The sequence below is a fragment of the Manis javanica genome, chromosome 5 (genome assembly GCF_040802235.1).
Source record: "Manis javanica isolate MJ-LG chromosome 5, MJ_LKY, whole genome shotgun sequence".
Lineage (NCBI taxonomy): Eukaryota > Metazoa > Chordata > Mammalia > Pholidota > Manidae > Manis > Manis javanica.
The window spans coordinates 138,329,806-138,347,310 of NC_133160.1; the positions used below are offsets into that span (position 1 = coordinate 138,329,806).

Sequence of the window (17,505 nt, forward strand, 5' to 3'; positions counted from 1 at the left end):
TTATTTATTTATTTTAACTTTTATGAGCTGACTCACATCTTCAGTCCCAACTTTTGAATAGTGCTGCTCCATTTAAATGTCCCAGACTTTCTGGAAAAGTTCTGATTCCAAGGAATGGCAAGAGATGTATTCCACCATGGATGGTTGAAGTAGACCTACACTGAGTAGTTGTGCATTAAAGTTAATCCTAACTCAAGGAACATTTCCTAATTCTAGCATATTGAAATGAAACCACTAGATCTGAGTTTATCTTATTTGAATTCTCTTTGATTTTCTGAAATTTTATCATGTTATTATTTCATTCTGGTTGAAAGGGAATAAAACATTATTTTTAACACTTCTTTTTTCTTTTTTTGGCAAAGGAAGCCTAACCAGGTAAGTTTGAACTATTAAGGAGGTGAAAATAGTAGCACTGGTACAATAAAAATAACAATCATGCTCTTCCATTAAGTTTTAAATGAACTGGAATCTACCTAACACACTATTGAGTTTAGCAAATTAACCAGTCAATTTTATGCTTCAAGAAAACATAACTTTCAGAGAGCAAACAAACTTTTAAATCACTTGCTTGCTATGAGATTCAGGATAAGTAACCGAACCTCTCTGGACTTCAGGTTCTCACCCATTAATTGAAATTATTTATTTCATCTCATGGTAAATTGAAGATAATGAGAGTCAATCTTAACACAGAAACTGGAACTGAGGAGGTGGTAGAAAATAAAGTCATTTCCTCTTTGCATTGTCCTTCCTCTGCCTTTCTCTAATTTTAGCTTCTGTATTCATTTCAATTATTTTTGGGTTAGGTTGCTAACTGTAACTCACACTTGTTTATGGAGCAGGCAGTGAATCTGCTGTTTAGAAGTCCAGGAGAATTGACATATTTAATCATGTCTGTGAAACAGCAACACTTTCTTTCTTTATATTAAATAAGTATCATTGATATACAGTCTTATGAAGATTTCACATGAAAAGCATTGTGGTTTCAACATTCGCCCATATCATCAAGTCCTCACCCCGCCTCAAGGCAGTCACTCTCTACCAGTGTAGTAAGACGCTATAAAGTTATTACTTGTCTTTTCCATGCTGTACTGCCTTCCCCATGACCTACCTATATTGTGATTGCTATTTATACTTCCCCTTAATCCCTTCTCCCTCCCTCCCCACAAATCCTCCCCAAACCTTTCCCTTTGGTAACCTCTAGTCCCTTCTTAGAGTCTGTGAGTCTGTAGCTGTTTTCTTCTCTCAGTTTTGCTTTGTTGTTTTACTCCACAAATGATTAAAGTCATTTGGTACTTGTCTTTCTCTACCTGGCTTATTTCACTGAGCATAATACCCTCTAGTTCCATCCATGTTGTTGCAAATGGTAGGACTTAACTTTCTTTTAATGCCTGAATAATATTCCATTGTATATGTACCACTTCTTCTTTATACATTCATCTTTTGATGGACACTTAAGTTGCTTCCATATCTTGGTTATTGTAAATCATACTGTGATAAACATAAGGGTTCATATGTCTTTTTGAATCAGGGATTTTCTTTTCTTTGGATAAATTTCTAGGAGTGGAATTCCTGGGTCAAATGATATTTCTATTTTCAGTTGTTTGAGGAACCTCCATATTGCTTTTCACAATAGTTGAACTAATTTACATTCCCACAAACAGTGTAGGAGGGTTCCTCTGCATCCTCTCCAGCATTTGTTGTTTCTTATCTGTTGGATATTGGTCATTGTGGGTAAAATTGCAACATTTCCAGAATCTCTCACCTGGCCTTAGAGCACTTCTATATCAGTAGGTGTTTCCAAGGGGTGGAGAGAGAGAGAAGTAGACCATCTCCATATCAACAGGTAATTACAAGAGTGAGCGAGGGTATATCTGGAAAAGAGAGGTTTGGTGAGGTCCCCTTTTTGCAGCTGGGTCATGAGAGACACAGGGGAGCAGAAGTAGATGACTGCTTATAAGCAATAAACGGGGTCCTTCCACTTTATTTCTCCCTTTGACAGATTTTGGTTGAAGGGAATTTTGCCCCAGGCTGGGAAAATATTTCCCCCTCAGAGTTACAGCCATCCTAACTGGTGTGAGGTGATATCTCATTGTGGTTTTAATTTGCATTTTCCTGATGATTAGCAGTGTGGGACATCTTTTCATGTGCCTGTTGGCCATTCAGATTTTTTCTTTGGAGAAGTATCAGTTTAGATCCTCTGCCCTTTTTTTAAACAGTTATTTGCTTTTTTGGGTGTTGAGGCATGTGAGTTCTTTATGTATTTTGGAAGTTAACCCCTTATCAGATAAGTCATTTATAAATATATTCTCCCATACTGTATGATGCCTTTTTGTTCTGCTGATGGTGTCCTTTGCTGTATGGAAGTTTTTAGTTTGATTTAGTCCAATTTGTTCATATTTTATTTTGCTTCCCTTGCCCAAGGACATGTGTTCAGGAAAAAGTTGCTCATGTTTATATTCAAGAGATTTTTGCCTGTGTTTTCTTCTATGACTTTTATAGTTGTATGACTTGCATTCAGGTCTTTGATCTATTTCAAGTTTACTTTTGTGTATGGGGTTAGACAATAATCTAGTTTCATTCTCTTACATGTAGCTGTCCAGTTCTGCCAACATCAGTTGTTGAGGAGGCTCTCATTTCTCCATGCATATCCATGACTCTTTTAACAGATATTAATTGACCATATATGTGTGGGTTTATATCTGAGCTCTCTATTCTGTTCCATTGATCTATGAGTCTATTCTTGTGCCAATACCAAATTGTTTTTATTACTGTGGCTTTGTAGTAGAGCTTGAAGTAAGGAAGCATAATCCCTCTGGCTTTGTTCTTTCTCGGGATTACTTTGGTTATTCAGGGTCTTTTGTGGTTCTGTATTTTAGAACTATTTGTTCAAGTTCTTTGAAGAATGCTGTTGGTATCTTGATAGGAATTGCATTGAATCTGTAGATCGTTTTACGCAAGATGGCCATTTTGACATTAAATCTTCCTATCCATGAGCATGGGATTTATTTCCATTTATTGGTGTTATCTTTCATTTTTCTCGAGTGTCTTATAGTTTTCAGGGCATAGGTCTTTCACCTCCTTGGTTAGGTTTATTCATAGGTATTTTATTCTTTTTGATGCAATTGTAAATGAAATTTTTCTCCTGATTTCTCATTCTGCCAGTTCATCATTAGTATATAGGAATGCAACAGATTTCTATGTGTTAATTTCATATCCCGCAACTTTGCTGAATTCAGTTACTAGTTCTAGCAGTTTTGGAGTGGATTCTTTAGGTTTTTTTTAGGTACAATATCATGTCATCTGCAAACAAGGACAGTTTAACCTCTTCCTTACCAATCTGCATGCCTTTTATTTCTTTGTGTTATCTGATTGCCATGGCTAGGACTTCCAGTTCTCTATTGAATAAAAAATGGTAAGAGTGGACATCCTTGTCTTATTCCCTATTTAGAGGAAAAGTTTTCAGCTTTTCACTGTTAAGTATGATGTTGGGTGTTGGTTTGTCATATATGACCTTTATTATGTTGTGGTACTTGCCTTCTACACCCATTTTTTTGAGGGTATTTTTCATGAATGTATGTTGAATTTTCTCAAATGTTTTTCAGGATCTATACAGATGATCATGTGACTTTTGTCCTTCTTTTTGTTGATGCAGTGTATGATGTTAATGGATTTTTGAATATTGTACCATCCTTGCATCCCTGCAATAAATCCCACATGATCATGATGGATGATCATTTTGATCTATTTTTGAATTTGGTTTGCTAATATTTTGTTGAGGATTTTTGCATCTACATTTATCAGGGATATTGGTCCATAATTTTTTTTGTGGTGTCTTTGCCTAGTTTTGGTATTAGAGTGATGCTGGCCTCAGAGAATGAGTTTGGAAGTATTCCCTCCTCTTCTACTTTTTGGAAAACTTTAAGGAGAATGGGTATTAATTCTTCTTTAAATGTTTCATAAAATTCAGCAGTGAAGCCATCTGGTCCAGGCAGTTTGTTCTTAGGTAGTTTTTTAATTATCAATTCAATTTTATTGCTGGTAATTGGTCTGTTCAGATTTTGTTTCTTCCTGGGTCAGCCTTGGAAGGTTGTATTTTTCTAGAAAGTTTTATTTCTTCTAGGTTATTCAATTTGTTGGCATATAAATTTTCATAGTAATCTCTAATAATTCTTTGTATTTCTGTGGTGTCCATAGTGATTTTTCCTTTCTCATTTTTGATTCTGTTTATGTGTGTAGACTCTCTTTTTTTTCTTGATAAGTCTGGATAGAGATTTATCTATTTTGTTTATTTTCTTGAAGAACCAGCTCTTGTTTTCATTGATTCTTTCTATTGTTTTATTCTTCTTGATTTTATTTATTTCTGCTTTAACCTTTATTATGTCCCTCCTTCTACTGATTTGGGGCCTCATTTGTTCTTCTTTTCCTAGTTTCATTAATTGTAAGTTTAGACTGTTCACTTGGGATTGTTCTTCTTTCTTAAGCTAAGCCTGTATTGCTATATACTTTCCTCTTAGAACTGCCTTCGCTGCATCCCACAAGTTTTGGACTTTTGAGTTGTTGTTTTCATTTGTCTCCATATATTGCTTGATTTCTGTTTTTATTTGGTGACTGATCCATTGATTATTTAGGAGCATGTTATTAAGCCTCCATGCATTTGTGTACTTTTTTGTTTTCTTTGCATAGTTTATTTCTAGTTTCATACCTTTGTGGTCTAAGAAGCTAGTTGACACAATTTCAATTTTTTTTTAATTTACTGAGGCTCTTTTTGTGGCCTAGTATGCAATCTACTCTGGGAAATGTTCCAAATACATTTGAGAAGAATGTGTATCCTGCTGTTTTTCAGGAAAGTGTTCTGTAGATGTCTGTTAGGTACATCTGTTCTAATGTGTTGTTCAATGCCTCTGTCTCCTTACTTATTTTCTGTCTGGTTGATCTGTCCTTTGGAGTGAGTTGTATGTTGATGTCTCCTAAAATGAATGCATTGCATTCTATTTCCTCCTTTAATTCTGTTAGTATCTGTTTCACATATTTAGGTGCTCCTGTATTAAGTGCATAGATGTTTATAATGGTTATGTCCTCTTATTGGCCTGACCCCTTTATCATTATGTAACAACACTTTCTTAACAAAATACATGGAAATACATAACCAAGTTCCTGCAACTAAAAAGTAATACACCTGAGATTTCTTGTAATCATATTTCTGACATTTCCATTAATATGATTTAGCTTTTAGGTTTTTGTTATTTATTTTGTTCCTTGCTAGGTGTCAAAGGTTGAAGAATATTGAGCATGGAAACTTAAAATTGAGAAATTTTATTAATATTTGTTTTCATTTATATATGCTGTTGAATTGGGAAAACTTGACATTATTTGACTTTTGGGTAAGTGTGTTTGCTCACTCAATGTCCTTCATGCATAATTTAGTGTCCAGTGGTATGATTCTGTAACAGCTTACTTTGTCACAAAATCCACCTACATTGAAATATTTTCCAGTTCCAAAAGAGTGTCTAGACTCTACTTTTCAAATCACCGTCCATTTAATGGACAATATAGTTACTAAATATTAAGAATAGTGTTTGATGTGCTAAGTTTCTTTGTGGCATTTAACTTCTCATCCTCAGCAAAACACCCCAAGAGTGTGTGAACTGAGCCTACACCATTACCCTGAGCCCAAATGCAATAGCTTTTGATAGATCTTCCCTCTTTCTATGTTGCTTTAGGATTTTAATACTAAACAGATCTTCATATCAACAGAAAGATATAGTTTCTCTTTGCTCTACAAATCTTTTTACAATCATTCTGCTTACTGTCAACTGGCAATCAAAGTATCACAATTCTATTTCAAAAAGGTCTTTCAAATCCCACTATACTTTTCAAATTCCTATTGTCTGAATTCAGGCTTTATTAATTTTTGTATTAACTATTACAATAACTTTCTAACACTTTTCCTCAAGTTTCCAAACCCGCACGCCTTTTTCAGTTAGTGGAGTAAGTGGAAAGTCAAGAATTAGTTCACGGAAGGCCTTGTATGACTCTCTAAGCATTATTCTTTATGCAATGGAGAACATTAAAGGAAAGTAGATTTTTTGTGTCACGTTGCTGTTCCCTTCATACATAATATTGCCTTGAGCATTATTGATTTTACTAACTTTTTCCGTATGAAAGTAAGAGTCACTGGACTATTTCCAAGGCAATTCATGTCAGTCATATTTGTTAACATACAAAAATTTATTAAAAAAAGGAAAACTGGAAGAAAGAAAATGATACTACTAACCTTTAAAGCTGATTTTATGCCCAAAGTTATACCTATAGCTATTCTGCTTAACAACAAATATCAAAGCTCCTCTATTCAGTGACATAGTGAGCATTTTGTTGAGTTATACTTAACACAATATAGTACTGTGTATTTTGTTTTTGTTTTTGAAACAAAATATGCCTACACCTATGAACTCTTCAAAAATATCAAATAATAAATATTACTTAAGATACTGCCAAAAAATAATATCATGAACTCTAGTAATGAATGTCAAGAAATGGCTATTAAAATCAATTATTCTCAAAGGCCCAGATGAAGTAAGTTTATTTAAAATATTGTAATAATATGTTTGATGGGTAATAAACTGAGCTAACTTTTAAAGGTATCTGAGTAAAGGTGATAAGTGTAGAGAGATGTAAAAAATTAGACAATTATACTGTTCTTAGATATACAATTAGACAACAACTGACATCTAAGAACATAAGGAAAAAGTCAGTGGTTAGTACGAGTATTAAAACTGGAAAGAAAGTCAGTAGGTGCACAGGTATATATTGGGACAGTATTTAGATGTGGGGAAATAGAAGGGTCAATAAGAAAAGTTTGTTTACTGGCAACCCTAGTTTCATTACTAGTAATCAGCATCTTTACATTTAATAAATGGTTAAGCTATAGCTTACTTAATTTATCAAATCAAACACAAATGAAAACAACAAATAATTAGATATGATTTAAATAAATGTGATGATTTTTTATGTCAATGTATAAAACTCAGAGAAGTTAAAAAATTATCCTTCAAAGCAAGCTAACTTTGAAGAAATATTTTTAAATATTAAGATAATGTTTAGTAAAGTAATTTATATATAATATCTATCTGCTGGTGACCATGATTAAGTTTTATTTTGATAAAAATGATTAAAAGAAGTGCACATATAAAATATTTAGATCAATTCTGGCCTAAAACCAACTATTCCACTTCTGGGTATAGATCAAAAAGAAATGAAATCACTATCTCAAAGATACATCTGCATCCCCATGTTCACTGCAGCATTATTCATAATAGCTTAGACATGGAAACAACCTACTTATCCATTGATGACTAAATGAATAAAGAAAATTTGGTATATATATATAATGGGATATTATTCAGTCATAATAAAGAAGGAAATCCTGCTATTTGCAACAGCATAGATAAAACTTGAGGGAATTATGCTACATGAAATAGGTCAAACAGAGAAAGACAAATACTATATGATCTCACTTATATGTGTACTCTAAACAAAAACAAACTCATAGAAATAGGGAACAGGCTGGTGGTTATCAGCAGTGGATGAAATGAGGTGGGCAAGTGAAGATGGTCAAGAAGTACAAACTTCCAGTTATAAGTTCTAGTCAAGTAAAGTACAGCATTGTGACTATATTTGACAATGTTTTTTGTATATTTGAAAGTTACTAAGAGAGATGATCTTAAAAGTTCTAATCACAAGAAAATATTATTGTGATATATAAGGTGACAGATGTTAACTAAATTTATTATCATTTCATTATATATATATGTGTGTATATATATATACATAGATCAAATCATTATGTACTATATCTTAAACTTATACAATGTTATCATCAACTGTATTATCAATAACGCTGGAAACGATAAAGAAAAAAAACTACTGTGTCTCATGGTCAAGGCTTCAATCTTTATGCATACACAATATTTGAGTCAGTTCATGACACCTGTAAACCACATATAGGAGGATGTTCTGCCTCTCCTTAACCAAAGTCAAAACCAAGAATATATTCTGTTTTTTTCAAGGCTAGCAAAGAGATGCTTATAATAAAATGCATTTAAAACATTCTTACCTACAATGTTTTCTTAACTATTTGTTTCATTTTCTTATTGCCATTGTTAAATGCTATCTCCCTGTTTTCTAGCTTAAAATACTTGAGATAGCTTGAAGTATGTGTATTTGTCTAAACTGTTTTTCTAAACAAGAATCTCTTTGCTCTTCAGTGCTTTGCATGGTTTTAGGGATCATTTTAAGTGACAGTGGGAAACAGTGTTTACTTGTTGACAAAAAGTTGGCAACATTTTTAATGCAGTGTACTTATAAGTCAAGACACATTAGAGCTCTTTATGGACAAAATGTGTTAAGACATAGAGTGAAATCTACTTACAGGGAAAATAGAAAGGCCCTGATCTCATTCCTGTTTTTATTATCTAGTGTTGACATGCCTACATCTACACTTGGTGAAATTGCCTCTGGTTGCCAATTACCATGCCTGCCTCTGAAAGTATAAAAAGATCAAATTAGCAATACAATGAACTTCTGACCCTCAGAAGTCATAATAATAGCTGAAGTACTGTGCAAGATAAATAATGGTAACGGGACTTGCCTTTTTATAGTTAAATGTGCACAGAGCTGGATTTTTTTCATGTAAAATGTTGAGCTGCTATGTTTTTATCTATTTAAATAATATGAATATTTATCCTCTGGTATCTTGCACTAAAGTAGCCATTACGTATTTTACTGATCTTTTCTAGCCAGTGAGGTTTTCATAGCTACCTAAGATTCCATTTCATACATAATTTTGTTAACTCTTCCACTTTGTATTAACTATTTTTGCTATCACACCCAATGCTACTAATTACACGCTCAAGTTACATATTTTTCACATTACAATTTCTTTAGAAAGGAAGTCTAAAAGTGGAATTTTAGGAAGCAAAGGCTATGCATATTTAAGAAAAGAATCCTGGTGACAAATGTGCTTTTCTCTAAAAATGTACGCAAAGGTATACTTCCACTAAAAGTTGATGGGGGTGCCTATTTTTCCACATAAGGTTAGAAATTTATCTATTAGTTCCCATGAGTGTATGCGAAGTATTTTGTTATTATTTCACATTTTTAATTATGATTGAAATTGAACTATCTTCTACACACTTGTTAGACTTCTCTTTTTTTTGAGATTATCATATCATATAATTTGCTATGGTTTCTATTAGTATATTTGCTTTCAAAATATTTTTCAGAAGCTAATTTTGATGTTATACTTGTTGGTAAATTTCAAAGGATGCAAAATAAGTAATAATACTTTCACATTGTTATCTTTACATAGAAATTTTTGTAATCATTACAATGCTGATTATTTTTGCTTTCCAAATATTGAAGTTATTTGTTTAAAGTATTAAGATTGCTTTTCCCTTTTGGCAGAATATGACCTTTAGATTAGTTGTAATGTAATTTTTAAATAGACTAATCCCCTCTTCAACATCATACTGCAAGTCTTAGCTAATGTAAGACATATAAAGTAAATAAAAAGTATACAGATGGAGGGGCAGAGCCAAGATGGCGGCATGAGTAGAGCAGTGGAAATCTCCTCCCAAAACCATATATATTTTTGAAAATTCAACAAATACAACTACCCCTAAAAGGGAGACCAGAAGATACAAGACAACAGCCAGGCTACATCTATACCTGCGAGAACCCAGCGCCTTGCAAAGGGGGTAAGATACAAGTCCCAGCCAGGTAGAACCCGAGTGCCCCTCACCCCAGCTCCCAGCGAGAGGAGAGGAGTCGGAGCAGGGAGGGAGAGGGAGTCCAGGACTGCTAAACACCCAGCACCATCCATCCACACTGGGAGCACAGACACGCAGTGTGTGGGGTGCGGGATCCTAGGGAAACGGGACAGTAAAACCTGCAAGTGGGTCCCCACAGCTGGTGCCCTGGGGACAAAGAAAAGCGAGTGCTTTTTGAAAGTCTTAAACGGACAGTAACCCCATAGCTGGACAGAAGCATCCTGGGACACTTAGCCCAGCAGCTGGGAAGTCCAGGGAACTCCGGGTGCCCTGACCCCCTGGGTGGTAGTGCAGCTCGGAGGCCCCTTACAGAGATAAACAGCCTCCTGCCTGTTTCTCCTCTGATGCTGCTCCACCATAGAGGCAGTAGGGCAGAGCTTCTTTCACAGCTGCTGGCAAGAATTAGAAACCCTCTCTGCGTGCAGCTGCCCAGCACAAGCGGCTAGGGGTCACCATTCTCCCAGGAGAGGAAGGCCAAAACTAGCAAGAAGGGATGTTCTCCCAGCCAACACATGTGCCAGCTCCCCACAACTACCTCTATTGCCATGAAAAGGCAGAAGAATTTGATACAGACCAGACTACCCCAGACATCCTCCCATGAGAAGGAATCTGGGAAGATAGACCTAACCAATCTCCCTGAAAAATAATTCAAAATAAAGGTCATAACCATGCTGATGGAGTGGCAGAGAAATATGCAAGAGCTAAGGGATGACATCCAGAAGGAGATTACAGAAATGAAACAATCTCTGGAATGATTTATAAGTAGAACAGATAAGATGCAAGAGGCAATTGATGGAATAGAAACCAGAGAACAGGAACGCATAGAAGCTGATGCAGAGAGAGATAAAAGGATCTCCAGGAATGAATCAATATTAAGAGAACTGTGACCAATTCAAATGGAACAATATTTGTATTATAGGGGTACCAGAATAAGAAGAGAGAGAAAAAGGGATAGAAAGTGTCTTTGAAGAAATAATTGCTGTAAACTTCCCCAAATTGGAGGAGGAAATAATTGTTCAGACCATGGAAATACACAGAACTACCAACAGAAGTGACCCAAGGAGGACAACACCAAGACACATAATAATTAAAATGGCAAAGATCAAGGACAAGGACAGAGTTTTAAAGGTAGCTAGAGAGAGAGAAAAGGTCACCTAGAAAGGAAAACCCATTAGGTTATCATCAGATTTCTCAACAGAAACCTTATAGGCCAGAAGAGAATGGCATGATATATTTAATGCAATGAAACAGAAGGACCTTGAACCAAGGATACTGTATCCAGCATGATTATCATTTAAATATGAATGAAGGATTAAACAATTCCCAGACAAGCAAAAGTTGAGGGAATTTGCCTCCCACAAACCACCTCTACAGGGTATTTTAGAAGGACTGCTCTAGATGGGAGCACTCCTAAAGCTAAACAGATGTCACCAGAGAAAATAAAATCACAGCAAAGAAAGCAGACCAAACAAATACTAACTAAAGGCAAAAAATAAAATCAACAAAAAAGAGCACAGAATAAAACACCCAACATATAAAGAATGAAAGAGGAAGAATAAGAAGGGAGAGAAATAAAGAATCACCAGACAGTGTCTATTATAGCTCAATAAGTAAGTTAAGTTAGCCAGTAAGATACTAAACAAGCTAACCTTGAACCTTTGTTAACCACGAATCTAAAGCCTGCAATGGCAACAAGTATGTATCTTTCAATAGTCACCCTAAATGTAAATGGACTGAATACACCAATCAAAAGACACAGAGTAATAGAATGAATAAAAAAGAATGATCCATCTATATGCTGTTTACAAGAGACCCACCTCAAACCCAAAGACATACACAGATGGAAAGTGAAGGGATGGAAAAAGATATTTCATGCAACTAATAGGGAGAAAAAAGTAGGAGCTGCAATACTTGTATCAGACAAAATAGACTTCAAAACAAAGAAAGTAACAAGAGATAAAGAAGGACATTACATAATGACAAAGGGCTCAGTCCAACAAGAGAATATAACCATTATAAATATATATGCACCCAACATAGGAGCACCAGCAGCTGTGAAACAAATACTAATAGAAAGAAAGGAGGAAATAGAATAATGCATTCATTTTAGGAGATGTCAACACACCACTCACTCCAAAAGATAAATCCACCAGGAAGAAAATAAGTAAGGACACAGAGGCACTGAACAACACACTACAACAGATAGACCTAATAGACATCTATTGAACTCTACATTCAAAAGCAACAGGATACACATTCTTCTCAAGTGCACATGGAACATTCTCCAAAATAGACCACATATGAGGCCACAAAAAGAGCCTCAGTAAATTCCAAAAGACTGAAATCCTACCAACCAACTTTTCAGACCACAAAGTTATAAAACTAGAAATAAATTGTACAAAGAAAGGAAAAAGGCTCACAAACACATGGAGGCATAACAACATACTCCTAAATAATCAATGGATCAACGACCAAATTAAAATGGAGATCCAGAAATATATGGAAACAAATGACAACACAAAGCCCCAACTTCTGTGGGACGCAGTGCAAGCAGTCTTAAGAGGAAAGTATATAGCAATCCAGGCATATTTAAAGAAGGAAGAACAATCCCAAATGAATAGTCTAATGTCACAATTATCAAAATTAGAAAAAGAAGAACAAATGACGTCTAAAGTCAGCAGAAGGAGGGTCATAATAAAGATCAGAGAAGAAATAAATAAAATTGAGAAGAATAAAACAATGGAAAAAATCAATAAACCAAGAGCTGGTTCTTTGAGAAAATAAACAAAATAGATAAGCCTCTAGCCAGACTTATTAAGAGAAAAAGAGAATCAACACACATCAACAGAATCAGAAATGAAAAAGGATAAATCACGACAGACCCCATAGAAATACAAAGAATTGTTAGAGAATACTATGAAAACCTATATGCTAACAAGCTAGAAAACCTAAAAGAAATGGACAACTTCTTAGAAAAATACAACCTTCCAAGACTGACCAAGGAAGAAACACAAAATCTAAACAAACCAATTACCAGCAAAGAAATTAAAGTGGTAATCAAAAAATTACCCAGGAACAAAACTCCTGGGTCAGATGGATTTGCCTCGAAATTTTATCAGACATACAGAGAAGACATAATACACATTCTCCTTAATGTTTTCCAAAAAAACAGAAGAGGAGGAAATACTTCCAAACTCATTCTATGAAGCCAAGATTACTCTAATACCAAAACCAGGCAAAGACCCCACCAAAAAAGAAAAGTGCAGACCAAAATCCCTGATGAACGTAGACGCGAAAATACTCAAGAAAATATTAGCAAACCGAATTCAAAAATACATCAAAAGGATCATACACCATGACCAAGTGGAATTCATCCCAGGGATGCAAGGATGGTACAACATTTGAAAATCCATCAACATCATCCACCACATAAACAAAAACAAAAACAAAAACCACATGATCATCTCCATAGATGCTGAAAAAGTGTTCTACAAAATTCAACATCCATTCATGATGAAAACTCTCAGTAAAATGGGTATACAGAGTAAATACCTCAACATAATAAAGGCCATATATGATAAACCCACAGCCAACATCATACTGAACAGCGAGAAGCTGAAAGCTTTTCCTCTGAGATCGGGAACAAGACAGGGATGCCCACTCTCCCCACGTTTATTCAACATAGTACTGGAGGTCCTAGCCACGGCAATTAGACAAATCAAAGAAATACAACCAACCCAAATTGGTAAAGAGGAAGTTAAACTGTCACTATTTGCAAATGATATGATACTGTACATAAAAAACCCTAAAGACTCCACTCCAAAACTACTAGAACTGATATCGGAATACAGCAAAATTGCAGGATACAAAACTAACACACACAAATCTGTGGCTTTCCTACATAGTAACAATTAACTTATAGAAAGAGAAATCTGGAAAACAATTCCATTCACAATTGTATCAAAAAGAATAAAATGCCTAGGATTAAACCTAACCAAGGAAGTGAAAGACCTATACCCTGATAACTATAAGACACTCTTAAGAGTAATTAAAGGGGACACTAGCAAATGGAATCTCATCCCATGCTCTTGGCTAGGAAGAATTAATATTGTCAAAATGGCTATCCTGCCCAAAGTAATATACAGATTTGATGCAATCCCTATCAAATTACCAACAACATTCTTCAATGAACTGGAACAAATAGTTCAAAAATTCATATGGAAACACCAAAGACCCTGAATAGCCAAGCAATTCTGAGAAGGAAGAATAAAGTAGGGGGGAATCTTGCTCCCCAACTTCAAGATCTACTACAAAGCCACAGTAATCAAGACAATTTGGTACTGGCACAGAACAGAGCCACAGACCAGTGGAACAGAATAGAGACTCCAGACATTAACCCAAACATATATAGTCAATTAATATATGATAAAGGAGCCATGGACATACAATGGTGAAATGACAGTCTCTTCAACAGATGGTGCTTGCAAAACTAGACAGCTACATGTAAGAGAATGAAACTGAATCACTGTCTAACCCCATACACAAAAGTAAATTCAAAATGGATCAAAGACCTGAATGTAAGTCATGAAACCATAAAACTCCTAGAAAAAAACATAGGCAAAAATCTCTTGGACATAAACATGAGTGACTTCTTCATGAACATATCTCCTCAGGCAAGGAAAACAAAAGCAAAAATGAACAAGTGGAACTATATCAAGCTGAAAATCTTCTGTACACCAAAGGACACCATCAATAGAACAAAAAGGCATCGTACAGTATGGGAGAATATATTTGTAAATGACAGATTTGATAAAGGGTTGACATCCAAAATATATAAAGGGCTCATGCACCTCAACAAACAAAAAGCAAATAATCCAATTAAAAAATGGGCAGAGGAGCTGAACAGACATTTCTCCAAGGAAGAAATTCAGATGGCCAACAGACACATGAAAAGATGCTCCACATCGCTTGTCATCAGAGAAATGCAAATTAAAACCACAATGAGATATCACCTCACACCAGTAAGGATCACGAACATCCAAAAGACAAGCAACAACAAATGTTGGCGAGGTTGTAGAGAAAGGGGAACCCTCCTACACTGCTGGTGGGAATGTAAATTAGTTCAACCATTGTGGAAAGCAGTATGGAGGTTGATCAAAACGCTCAAAATAGACATACCATTTGACCTAGGAATTCCACTTCTAGGAATTTACCATAAGAATGCAGCAGCCCAGTTTGAAAAAGACAGATGCAACCCTATGTTTATCGCAGCACTATTTATAGTAGCCAAGAAATGGAAATAACCTAAATGTCCATCAGTGGAAGAATGGATAGAGAAGATGTGGTACATATACACAATGGAATATTATTCAGCCATAAGAAGAAAACAAATCCTACAAAATATATGGAGCTATAGGGTATTATGCCCAGTGAAATAAGCCAGGCAGAGAAAGACAAGTATCAAATTATTTCACTTATATGTGGAGTATAAGAATAAAGAAAAACTGAAGGAACAAAACAGCAGCAGAATCACAGAACCCAAAAATGGACTAACAGTTACCAAAGGGAAAGGGACTGGGGAGGACAGCTGGGAAGGGAGGGATAAGGGCGGGGCAAAAGAAAGGGGGTATTACGATTAGCACATATAAGTAGCATGTGGGGGGAGCTTAGGGAGGGCTGTGCAACACAGTGAAGACAAGTAGTGATTCTACAGCATCTTACTACTCTGATGGACAGTGACTGTAATGGGGTGTGTGTGGGCGACTTGGTGAAGGGAGGAGCCTAGTAAACATAATGTTCTTCATGTAACTGTAGATTAATGGTAACAAAATAAAAAAATAAAAAATTCTTGGATGGAAGGAAAAGAAATGTATACAGATGGGAAGGAAGAAATAAAACTGCTGTTTATGAATGACATGATTATCTGTGCAGAAAATCTGAAAGAAATGTCCCCAAAAATCCATCTTGGAATTAATAGGCAATAGGACAAGGTTGCAGGACACAAAGTTAATACATAAAAGTCACTTACCTATATAGAAGTAATGAACAATTTGAAGTTAACTAAAATACTATTTACATTAGCACCTTTAAAATGATATGCCGGGGCATAAATCTAACAAAATCTATAAAAGACCTATAAGAGGAAACAAAAAAAACCTCTGATAAATGAAATCAAAGAAGTAAAATGGAGAAATGTTTCATGTTTGTGGCCAAGAAAGCTCAAATTGTCAATATATCTGTTCTTTCCAATTATATCAACAGATTCAAAGCAATCACATTCGAAATCCCAGAAAATTATTTTGTAGATACACACAAATTGATTCTAAAATGTATATGGAGAGGAAAAGACCCTGAAAAGCTACCACAATGCTGAAGGAGGAAAACAAAGTTGAACTACCCAACATCAAGACTTACTATAAAGCTACCATAATCAAGACAATATAGTATAGGTGGTATAGGCAAATAGTGTAATAGTATAGAGAGACCAGAAATAGACTCACATAAATACAGTCAACTGATCTTTGACAAAGTAGCAGAGAAAATACAATGGAGAAAAAAGTAGCATTCTCAACAAATGGTGCTGAAACGACTGGACAATCTCATGCAAAAACATTGATCTAGATACAAAGCTTAGTGACTTTTTAGATATAATGCCAAAAGCATGAACCATGAAAGAAATAATTGAAAATTTGGACTTCATTAAAATTAAAATATTTTGCTCTGCAAAAGACAATGCCAAAAGAATAAAAAGAGAATTTCACAGACTCAGAGAAAAGATTTGCAAAAGATACATTTGTTAAAGGATTATTATCCAAAATAAAAGAAGAATTTTTAAAACTCAACAATGAGAACAAATAACTTCATTTTAATAAACAATGGGCTGAAGATCTTAATAGGCACCTCACCAAAGAAATTTTACAGATGGAAAGTAAGTGCATGAAAATATGTTTCACGTCATAGGTAATGAAACATTTGCAAATCAAAACAATGAAATTGCACACCCCTATTACAATGTCCAAACTCTGGATCACTGACAACAGCAAATGCTGGTGAGATTATGGAGCAAAAGGAACTCCCCTTTATTATGGGTAGGAAGACAAACGGTGCAGCTACTTCAGAAAATTGTTCGTCAGTTTCTTAAAAAAAAAAACTAAACATGCTCTTACCATATGATTCAGGAATCACATTCCTTGGTATTTATTCAGAGTTGAAAACTTATGTCAACACAAAATCTGCACTTGGATATTTATAGTAGCTTTATTTATAACTCAAAACTTGGAGGCAACCAGTATGTGCCTTTGTAGGTAAATGGATAAATATAGTGCAGTACATTCAGAGAGTGGAATATCATTCAGTGCTTAAAAAAAAAAGAACTGTCAATCAATGAAAAAACATGAAGAATCTTAAATATATATTACTAATGGAAAAGAGCTAGTCTGTAAGAGCTATATACTGCACAATTCCAATTATATGCTATTATGCACAAGACAAAACTATGGAGATAGTAAAAAGATCAATGGCTGTCAGAGGTCGTAAAGAGAAAGAAGCATGAATAAGCAGAGCACAGACAATTTTTAGGGCACTGGAAATACTCTGTACGATATAATGATGCGTACATGTCATTAGACCCATACAATGCGCCATACCAACAGTGAACCCTAACATAAACTGTGAAATT

The 17,505-nt window shown here is 35.0% G+C and overlaps 1 long non-coding RNA gene across 2 annotated transcripts in view; it reads right to left on the reverse strand.

The window, feature by feature from the left end:
- Positions 1 to 17,063, reverse strand: part of LOC140849408 (uncharacterized) — a 112,908-nt gene extending 95,845 nt beyond the window's left edge. For both annotated transcript variants that reach the window (XR_012131157.1, XR_012131158.1), the window contains exon 1: positions 16,994 to 17,063. This is a non-coding gene — a long non-coding RNA (uncharacterized lncRNA). The remainder of the gene's footprint in view (positions 1 to 16,993) is intronic.
- Positions 17,064 to 17,505: the final 442 nt, after the last annotated feature.